The following is a 9,979-nucleotide window of genomic DNA, read 5'->3' on the forward strand; positions in this document are numbered from 1 at the left end:
TCCCAACAAACAAAAGTCCAGGACCAGATGGCTTCACAGGTAAATTCTACCAAACATTTAAAGAAGAGTTAATACCTGTTCTTCTTAAACTACCCCAAAACACAGAAGAGGAAGGAAAACTTCCAAATTCATTCTATGAGGCCAGCATTACCCTGATACCAAAACCAGATAAAGACACCATTAAAAAAAAAAAGAGAACTACAGGCTAATATTTCTATTGAACATAGATGTAAAATTCAACAAAATACTAGCAAACTGGATCCAACAATACATTAGAAAAATCATTCACCATGATCAAGTGGGATTTATTCCTGGGATTCAAGGGTTGTTCAATATTCACAAATTAATCAGTGTTATACATCACATCAATAAGACCAAGGATGAACACCATATAATCATTTCAATAGACACAGAAAAAGCATCTGACAAAATACAACACCCGTTCATGTTAAAAACCCTCAACAAAGTAGGGTTAGAGGGAATAATACTTAACGTAATAAAGGCCAAACGTGAAAAACCCACACCTAACATCATACTCAATGGCAAAAACTGGGAGCTTTTCCCGTGAGATCAGGAATAAGATAAGGATGTTCGCTCTCATCACTTTCATTCAACATAGTACTGGAAGTCCTAGCCACAGCAATCAGACAACAAAAAGAAATAAAAGACATCCAAATTGGCAAGGAAGAAGTAAAACTTTCACTATTTACAGATGACATGGTATATATAGAAAACCTGGAAGACTCCACCAAAAAATTACTAGAACTGATAAATGAGTTTAGTAAAGTCACAGGATACAAAATCAATATACAGAAATCTGTTGCATTTCTGTACACTAATAATGAAGCAGCAGAAAGGGAAGAAAACAGTCCCATTTACAGTTGCACCAAAATGAATAAAATATCTAGGAAAAACCTTCACCAAGGAGGTGACAGATCTGTACCCTGAAAACTTAAAATTGATGAAAGAAATTGAAGACAACACAGATGGAAAGATATTCCATGCTCATGAATTGGAAGCACAAATATTGTTAAGGTGTCCATACTGTCCAGAGCAATCTACAGATTTTTTAAAAAGATTTATTTATTTATTTGAGAGAGTACACAAGCTGGAGGGGGGCAGAGGGAGAGGGAGAATCCTCAAACAACTCCCCACTGAGCATGGAGCCTGATTTGGGGCTCCACCCAGGACTTTAGATCATGACCTGAGCCGAAATCAAGAGTCAACCGACTCAACCGACTCAACCACTCAACCGACTGAGCCACCCACCCGACTGGGCCACCCAGCCACCCAACATCCCCAATCTACAGATTTAATGTAATCCCTATCAGAATACCAACAGCATTTTTCACAGAACTAGATTATAAATTATAAGCTAGATTATAAATCCTCAGATTTATAAGGAACCACAAAAGACCTCCATTAGCCAAAGCAATCTTGAGAAAGAAGAACAAAGATGGAGGTATCACAATTCTGGATTTCAATATATACTACAAAGCTGTAGTAATCTACATAGTGTGATACCGGCAGAAAAACAGACATATCAGTGGAACTGAATAGAGGGCCCAGGTATAAACCCATGATTATATGGTCAATTAGTCTTGACAAAGGAGGCAAGAATATGCAATGGAAAAAGTCTCTTCAACAAATGGTGCTTGGAAAATTGGACAGCTGCATACAAAAGAATGAAACTGGACCACTGTCTTACATCATACACAAAAATTTAAAAATCAGTTAAGAACCTAAATGTGAGACCTGAAACCATAAAAATCATAGAAGAGAGCACAGACAATAATTACTCTGACATCAGCCATAGCAACACACTTTTAAATGTTTCCTGAGACGGGAAACAAAAGCCAAAATAAAATATTGAGATTACTTCAAAATAAAAAGCTTCTGTATAGCCAGGGAAACACTTACCAAAACTAAAAGACAGTCTACTGAATGTGAGAAGATATTTGCAAATGACATATCTGATAAAGGGTTAGTATCCAAAATGTATGAAGAACTTAAACTTAATCCAGCAGAAAAACTGAATAGTCTGATTAAAAAATGGTCATAAGACATGAACAGACATTTCTCCAAAGAAGACTTACAGATGGTGAACAGACACATGAAGAGATGCTCATCATCAGGGAAATGCAAATCAAAACCACACTGAGATATCACCTCACACCTGTCAGAATGGCTAAAATCAAAAACAGCGAGGATGTGGAGAAAAAGGTACCCTCGTGCACCGTTGGTGGGAATGCAAACTGGTGCAGCCACTCTGGAAAACAGTATGGAGGTTCCTTAAAAAGTTACAAATAGAACTACCCTACAATCCAGACTCTTAATCTTAGGAAACAAACTGAGGGTTGCTGGAGGGGAGGGGGGTGGGGGATGGGGTGGCTGAGTAAAGAACATTGGGGAGGGTATGTGTTGTGGTGAGCGCTGGGTGTTCTGTAAGACTGATGAATCACAGACCTATACCCCTGAAACAAATAATACATTATATGTTAATTAAAAAAAAACTACCCTACGATCCAGCAATCGCAAAACTGGGTATTTACCCAAAGAATACCAAAACACTAATTTAAAGGGATACATGTACTCCTATATTTATAGCAGCATTATTTACAATAGCCAAGATACTACCATATTATCCAGTAATTCCACTACTGGTATTTACCCAAAGAATATGAAAACACTAATTTGACAAGATATATGCACCCCTAGGTTTAGTGCAGCATTATTAATAATAGCCAAATTATGGAAACAGCCCAAGTGTCCATTGATAGATTAGTGGATAAAGAAGAGGTGGTATATGTACATATATAAAAAATGGAATATTACTCAGCCATTAAGAAGGAATGAAATATTGCCATTTACAACAACATGGATGGATTTAGAGAGTATAATGCTAAATGAAATTAGTCAGAGAAAGGCAAATACCGTATGATTTCACTCATGTGGAATTTAAGAAACAAAACAAAGAAGAAAAGAGAGAAACCAAGAAACAGGCTCTTAACTATAGAGAACAAACTGTTGGTTATTAGAGGTGAGGTGGGTGGGATTATGTGTGAAGTAGGTGAAGGGGATTAAGAGTACACTTACCATGATGAGCACAGAGTAATATATAGAATTGTTTAATCAGTATATTGTACATTTGAAACTAATATAACACTGTATGTTAAACAGTTATACTGGAATTAAAATTTAAAAAATAGAACTTAAAAAAATGCTTACCTAAATATTGTCATTTTATAAATCTGAATTTTTGTAAATAGTTGTAAGCATAAGTGTTTAATTAGTTGTGCCTTTTAATTTGTGTAACAGTTGGTCATTATCTCTGTTTTTGGCATAATGTATATAAATGTGTCATATTATCTATATATTTTATTTCAGAAATGGTAGAGAAATTGTCGTAAATATTATCTTTTTGTATATAGAGAGCATTGAGTTTGATCAGGGTAATAACCACCACCTGTGTTTCTCCCACACAGTGTCTTTTGGTGATGGGAGCAAGAGACAGAAGAGGAGAGCAAGAAAGACAATTCTAACTTACTTATTTGGAACTTTGCAAAAAGCATGGTCTCATGGTTCTGTTTTCTTCTCTCCAGCTCTGCCTTTTTCAGGCTCTGTGCTTCTCTAAGCTAGGAACCCAGAGAAGGATTGATCATTTCTTGCAGTGCTAAAAACCATGGCTCAGGTAAATTGGTGTTTTTTTGTGCTCTAGTCACTTTTTTTTTTAAGATTTTATTTATCTATTTGACAGAGACACAGCGAGAACAGGAACACAAGCAGGGGGAGTGGGAGAGGGAGAAGCAGGCTTCCCGCCGAGCAGGGAGCCCAATGCGGGGCTCAGTCCCAGGACCCTGGGATCATGACCTGAGCGAGAGGCAGACACTTAATGACTAAGCTACCCAGGCACCCCTTTAGTCACTTTTTTACAGAGTATTTGTATGTTTGCGTTCCTTATTTCTGAAATTTCCTTCCTAACTGATCCCACTCAAGAATGTGCTCCCCAGCATTTCATTCTTATAAGTGATAAGAGTCTTCCCCCAGTTTGTCTAATTTAACCTAACATAATTATTCAAAAATATTTTGAGCATCTCTGACTAGGAGCACTGATATGACAAAAGCAGATTCCCTGATTTTATAAGATGGAGAAGTTTGTTAAATCGCACCACACATGAGAAAACTTTGAACTTTTCTTTAGACCTCAGTTTCCTGGTTAGACAATATTATTAGTTTTGACTGGACTCAGTCTCCATACCTGGCAAAAGCTTATGTTTTGTGAGCTTTTAAGATTGATTAGGAACATGATTAGAGACTGAGAGAGATCAGGGATATTCCCTGGGAATCCATAATTAACATAAAGCAATAATATAGATAATTTTGAGAGTCAACATTATGAGTTAATCTTGTATGCATAAGTTTAGATATATCCTTTTTATCTTTTTGTTGCTTAGAACAAGGGAAAGGTACATTTATAAGTGATAAATAGTAACAAGAAAGATCATAATTCACATGCAAAAGTTGTTGAAAATTGTAAACTCCCAAAAGTGAGAAATGCTTATGAGATTTTTATGTAAGCTAAAATGCTCAAATATGCACACTTAGTAAGTCAGACATATTCATTATATGGAGCTATTTTGCAGCCTATTAAAAATATATACTAAATTATTGATGAGGAAAATGCGTATGATATATTCTGATACGATGATGAACTGAGATTTCAATCAATTCTTTAATTTTATACAAATCTTATAAGGTACAGATTTTATAAGATTTTGCAGAAAAACTTCCCCAGTTATTTTTCTTATTTCTTAGAGAATAAGAGAAACTTGCATTTATTGAGAATGTATGATATACAAGCTGCAAGCATAATTGAAGAGTGAATATACAGTATTGTACAGGTTGCCTGTGTGTGCTTTTTCTTTTAATTGGGACATTGCATCTTCTTTATTTAAGTTCCAGACTTATCTGTATAATGAAATGTTCTATATACAGGAAATATCTACAGCAACAGGAATAAAAGGAATGTTGACACGTCAGAAGCATTGATTTCTTTAGTGTCTCATTTATGTCAGTGGCCTTTTGCTGTTTGCTCTGTTGCCTCCTTTGTGGAGAGCTCCCCCATCATCTCCCTTCCATTGAAAAAATATTTTCTTTATTTCCACAACTAGTATTATATTTGTTGTTTCAGAGATCAGTGATGTTCAGGGATGTTGCCATTGACTTCTCTCAGGAAGAGTGGGAATACCTGGACTCTGCTCAAAGGGATTTGTATAGAGATGTGATGTTGGAGAACTATAGTAACTTGGTGTCACTAGTAGGTAAGGAAATGTACCCCTAGTATTTAAGGATTTACCTATGGAATGGCTGCTTTCTCTGATTGTTTTTAAGTAATTAACTGAATTGCCTGTTAATATTCTGAAAAGAATGGTTTTAAATTACTGGAAATAGTAGTATTTCAGAGGGCATATATGGCTTCTCCATTCTGCAAGTATAATTATCTATCTTCTGTCTGTCTTCCTTCCTGTCTTCCTTGATAATCAAGGAGATAGATTTGAATTCTGAGACACTTGGAATATTGTCAGAGAAAAACAGGCTATGCATTGTTACAATTTAGATCTGCCAAAGGAGCTCAAAATATTTTTTAAAAATAGATGCAGAAATGTATGGTTTTTCTGACAAGAGAAGAGCTTATATTATTTATATAGTAATAGGGTAGATCAAGTCAGGTCAACACAATCCATTACAACAAATACATTCTCTTATTTGTGTTTTGTAATTTAATATTACATTTTAAGAACTTTGTATTTTACATTGAATGAATGTGCCATAACCACCTTTTATTGGAAAAGAGCTCAGGAAGAACGTGTGATTGTCTAAGAAGTTTATTGTTTTTTTTCCTGTAGACAAGAGACAGCCTATATCAGTTAAAACTTTAACAAGTGATTTTCCAACGTAATGATCACTTTATTCTTTGGACTCTTCAAGTCCCTGGAATGAAACTGTCTCTTGCCCATTCACTCTTTCCTCTGAAGGCTTTATGAAGTTATTGATTGGCATACTGCCTTTCAGAGCCCAGGTCATGTGGAAAAAAAACTTCTGACTTGAAAAGAAAAGCAAGGACTTTTCAGGACAATCTCTCTAAGGAATCCCACCTAATCCCTACTTCTTCCTTTTGGTCTTTTATGATAGTCCTTCCCACTGCCAAAGGAGGGGCTCTTCCTTTTCTCCAGTGACAACAACCCTTTTATATAAACTTGAGAGTCCATTCCTTTCTAGAGTTTTTGAAAATTTAGACTTATATCATTTTCTCCCTTCTTTAAAATGTACTCATTCATTCAAGAGCCTATTCTTTGCCAAGGACTGAAGTAGGCATTGGAGAAATGATCTAGATAAGGTTGGTATTCTGCTACATTCTCATGGAAGAAATAAAAGTAAACAAGGAAATAAAAACATATGTGTATTTGTGTGCATATATATGTACATATATACATTTATTTAATAAATATAACAGTTGCAAGTAGTAATGAATATGAATAAAGGTAAAGGATAGGCAAATGAACTAACTGGGGAGTATGGGTGGGCTATTTTAGATAAGTAGATTATTTTTTAAAATTTTTTTTGAGAGAGAGAGAGCATGAATGGTGGGGGGAGGGACAGAGGAAGAGGGAGAGAAAGAATCTCAAGCAGACTCCTTTCTGAGCATGGAGCCTGATGTGGGGCTCAGTCTCACAACCCTGAGATCATGACCTGAGCTGAAATCAAGAGTCAGATGCTTAACCAACTGAGCCACCCAGGGGCCCCTAGATAGAAGATTTTCAAAAACTTCTCTAAGGAGGTAATATTTGAGCGAAGTCTTGACTGATATAAGGGTATGAGTCAGGCAGTCTATGGGGGAACAGTATTCCAGGCAGATGGAGTAGTAAGTGAAAGGGCTTGGGGTGGTGTTAACTTAGGAGGAACAGAAAAGCATAATTAAAGAAGAGTGAATGATAGACTAATAAGAAGTAAATATAGTTAAGCAACTCAAGAAAAGGAGTCCACATTTTATTTTATTTTTTGAGGTGGTGCCCTCTGACTTCTGGCCAAAGAAAATGTACATCCTTTCTAAAGGGAAGTAAGAGGGCTTTAGAATTCTCAAAAATTAAGGTCAAGAAAAGAGGAGGGCACAAAGATCATAAAACCTACAAGGAAACAGGTCATAGGTGAGTGATAGATAATCTGAAGAAACAACAGATTACATGGCGAATGATTTCACATATTGGTATTAGATATAAATGTAAAATGTTGGTGAAATGTTTAAAGAAAAAAGCGAAATCACAAAAATGACAAAAAGTAAGAGATTTTCATAAAGGATCTGATATGAAAGAGAACCAGATAGAACATTTCTAAAGGTTCTGGTTAGATCTTTTTTAAAAATGATCATTAATAGATTGATAAATTTGCATGAAAATTGTTTTCTTTATTAAAAGACATGAAGAAAGTAAAAGACATTGGGTGAAGATATTTGCAATTCATATTGACAACAGTAAAATTAATACCTAGGATATAAAAGCTTTTATAGATTGAGAAAAAGGTAAATACTTTTTTTGAAAACTTGGGTAAAAGACATAGGCAATTCAGGAAAAGGAAATAAATAAATCAAGGAAGTGAACGACTTATGCTCTGAGAACTATAAAACATTGATGTAAGAAATTCAAGACAACACAAATGGAAGGATATTCCCTGCTCATGGCTTGGAAAAATTAATAATTGTTAAAATGTCCACACTACCCAAAGCAAACCACAGATTCAGTGCAATACCTAACAAAATACCAATAGTATTTTTCACAATACTAAAACAGTCCTAAAATTTGTATGGAATCACAAAAGACCCTGAATAGCCAACAGAATCTTGAGAAAGAACAAAGCTGGAGGTATAACAATTTCAGATTTCAAGATCTACTACAAAACTGTAGTAAACAAAACAGTATGTACTGGCACAAAATAGACACATAGATCAATGGAACAGAGATCCCAGAAATAAACCCATACATATATCATTAATTAATCTACAGCAAAGACAGCAAGAATATCCAATTGGGGAAAAGAGAGTCTTTTGAATAAATGGTTCTGGAAAAACTGGACAGCTACATGCAAAAGAATGAAAACTACACCACTTTCTTACATCATACACAAAAATAAACTCAAAATGGGTTAAGACCTAAAGGTGAGGCCTGAAATCATAAAACTAAAAGAATAGATAGGCAATAATCTCTTGGACATCACTCTTACCAACATATTTATGGATATGTCTTCTCAGGCAAGAGGTGCAAAAGCAAAAATAAACTATTGGGACTACATCAAAATAAAAACCTTTTGTACACCAAAGGAAACCCATGAACAACATGAGAAGACAACCTACTGAATGGGAGATGGTATTTACAAGTGATACATCTGATAAAGGATTAATATCACTATGTTAAAAAAAAGGAAATACAGATAACCAATAGACATGAAAAAATGCTCAACCTCATTAGCAATCAGTAAATACAAATTAAAATCACAGTGAGATAATTATTTCACATCCCCTGGAGGGGCAAAAACTAAGTGGTAGTACCAAGTGTTTACAACTTTTGGTGGCAGAAGTTCTATATACTTCATTTTCACAATAGCCAGAAAGTGAAAATGACCCAAATGTCTGTTGACTGATGAATGAGTGAATAAAATTTGGTATAATTTTACAATGGATAATTATTTAGCAATACAGTAGCCAAAATGTGGAAATAACCCAAATGTCCACCAACTGATGAAAGGATAAATAAAATTTGGTTTATCCTTAAGATAGAATATTATTCAGCAATAAAAAGCAGTACTCGGGGCGCCTGGGTGGCTCAGTCGTTAAGCGTCTGCCTTCGGCTCAGGTCATGGTCCCAGGGTCCTGGGATCGAGCCCCGCATTGGGCTCCCCGCTCAGTGGGAAGCCTGCTTCTCCCTCTCCCACTCCCCCTGCTTGTGTTCCTGCTGTCGCTATCTCTCTCTCTGTCAAATAAATAAATAAAATCTTTAAAAAAAAAAAAAAGCAGTACTGATACATGCTACAACATGGATTAACCTTGAAAACATGCTAACTGAAAGAAGCCAGATACAAAGACTATATATTACATGATTCCATTTTTATGAAATGTCTACAATAGATGATCTATAGATAGATAAAGTAGATTAGTGGTTGCTAAGTACATTTGGGGTGGGAGGTGAAGGTGAATGGAGAATGAGAGCAGGGAAATTGGAAATGACTACTAATAGGTATAGGGGTTTTTTTTGAGGTGATAAAAATATAAAATTAGATTGTGGTGATTGTTGCAGAATTTTGTGAGTATCCTACAACTCATTGAATTGTATACTTTAAATGAATGAACTATAGGTATGTGAATTATATTTTAACAGATCTGGTTTTTTTTTTTTAAAGATTTTATTTATTTTGACAGAGAGAGACACAGTGAGAGAGGGTACACAAACAGGGGGAGAGGGAGAGGGAGAAGCAGGCTTCCCGCCGAGCAGGGAGCCCGATGCGGGGCTCAATCCCAGGACCCTGGGATCATGACCTGAGCCGAAGGCAGATGCTTAGTGACTGAGCCACCCAGGTGCTCCTGTTTTGTTTTTTTTTAAGTGCTCCATACCTTTCTGATGGCAATATTAATTGACATAACCACTTTGAAAAAAAAAATGTGGAAATGATTTCCAAATTTGTATGCATAGCTGGGTTCTTTTAAAAATTCCAGATCCCTGGCCACACTTCAGATCAATTAAATCACAATCTCTGGGCATGGGACACAAATATTATTTTATGAAGCTCCTTAGGTTGTTCAAATGTTCAGACATGTTTGGTAACCACTACAATATATTATCTGAGAATTTATTTTTTCTTATTTGAAGGTTCACTCCATTTAAATGCTATTGCTAGTATGCCTGGATTTATTTCTCCCCTATTTTTTTTTTTT

General features: G+C 35.5%; 1 long non-coding RNA gene across 1 annotated transcript; it reads left to right on the plus strand.

Annotated features, from left to right (window-relative positions):
- The first annotated feature begins 23 nt into the window (after positions 1-23).
- LOC145715911 (uncharacterized) lies at positions 24-9,459 on the plus strand. Its single transcript, XR_014142568.1, has 3 exons — positions 24-3,691; positions 5,192-5,321; positions 8,303-9,459. It is a non-coding gene; the product is annotated as an uncharacterized LOC145715911 (long non-coding RNA).
- The last annotated feature ends 520 nt before the right edge of the window (positions 9,460-9,979 follow it).

Source organism: Leptonychotes weddellii, unplaced genomic scaffold, assembly GCF_054177405.1.
Source record: "Leptonychotes weddellii isolate Sample4059 unplaced genomic scaffold, ASM5417740v2 HiC_scaffold_6689, whole genome shotgun sequence".
NCBI classification, from domain to species: Eukaryota; Metazoa; Chordata; class Mammalia; order Carnivora; family Phocidae; genus Leptonychotes; species Leptonychotes weddellii.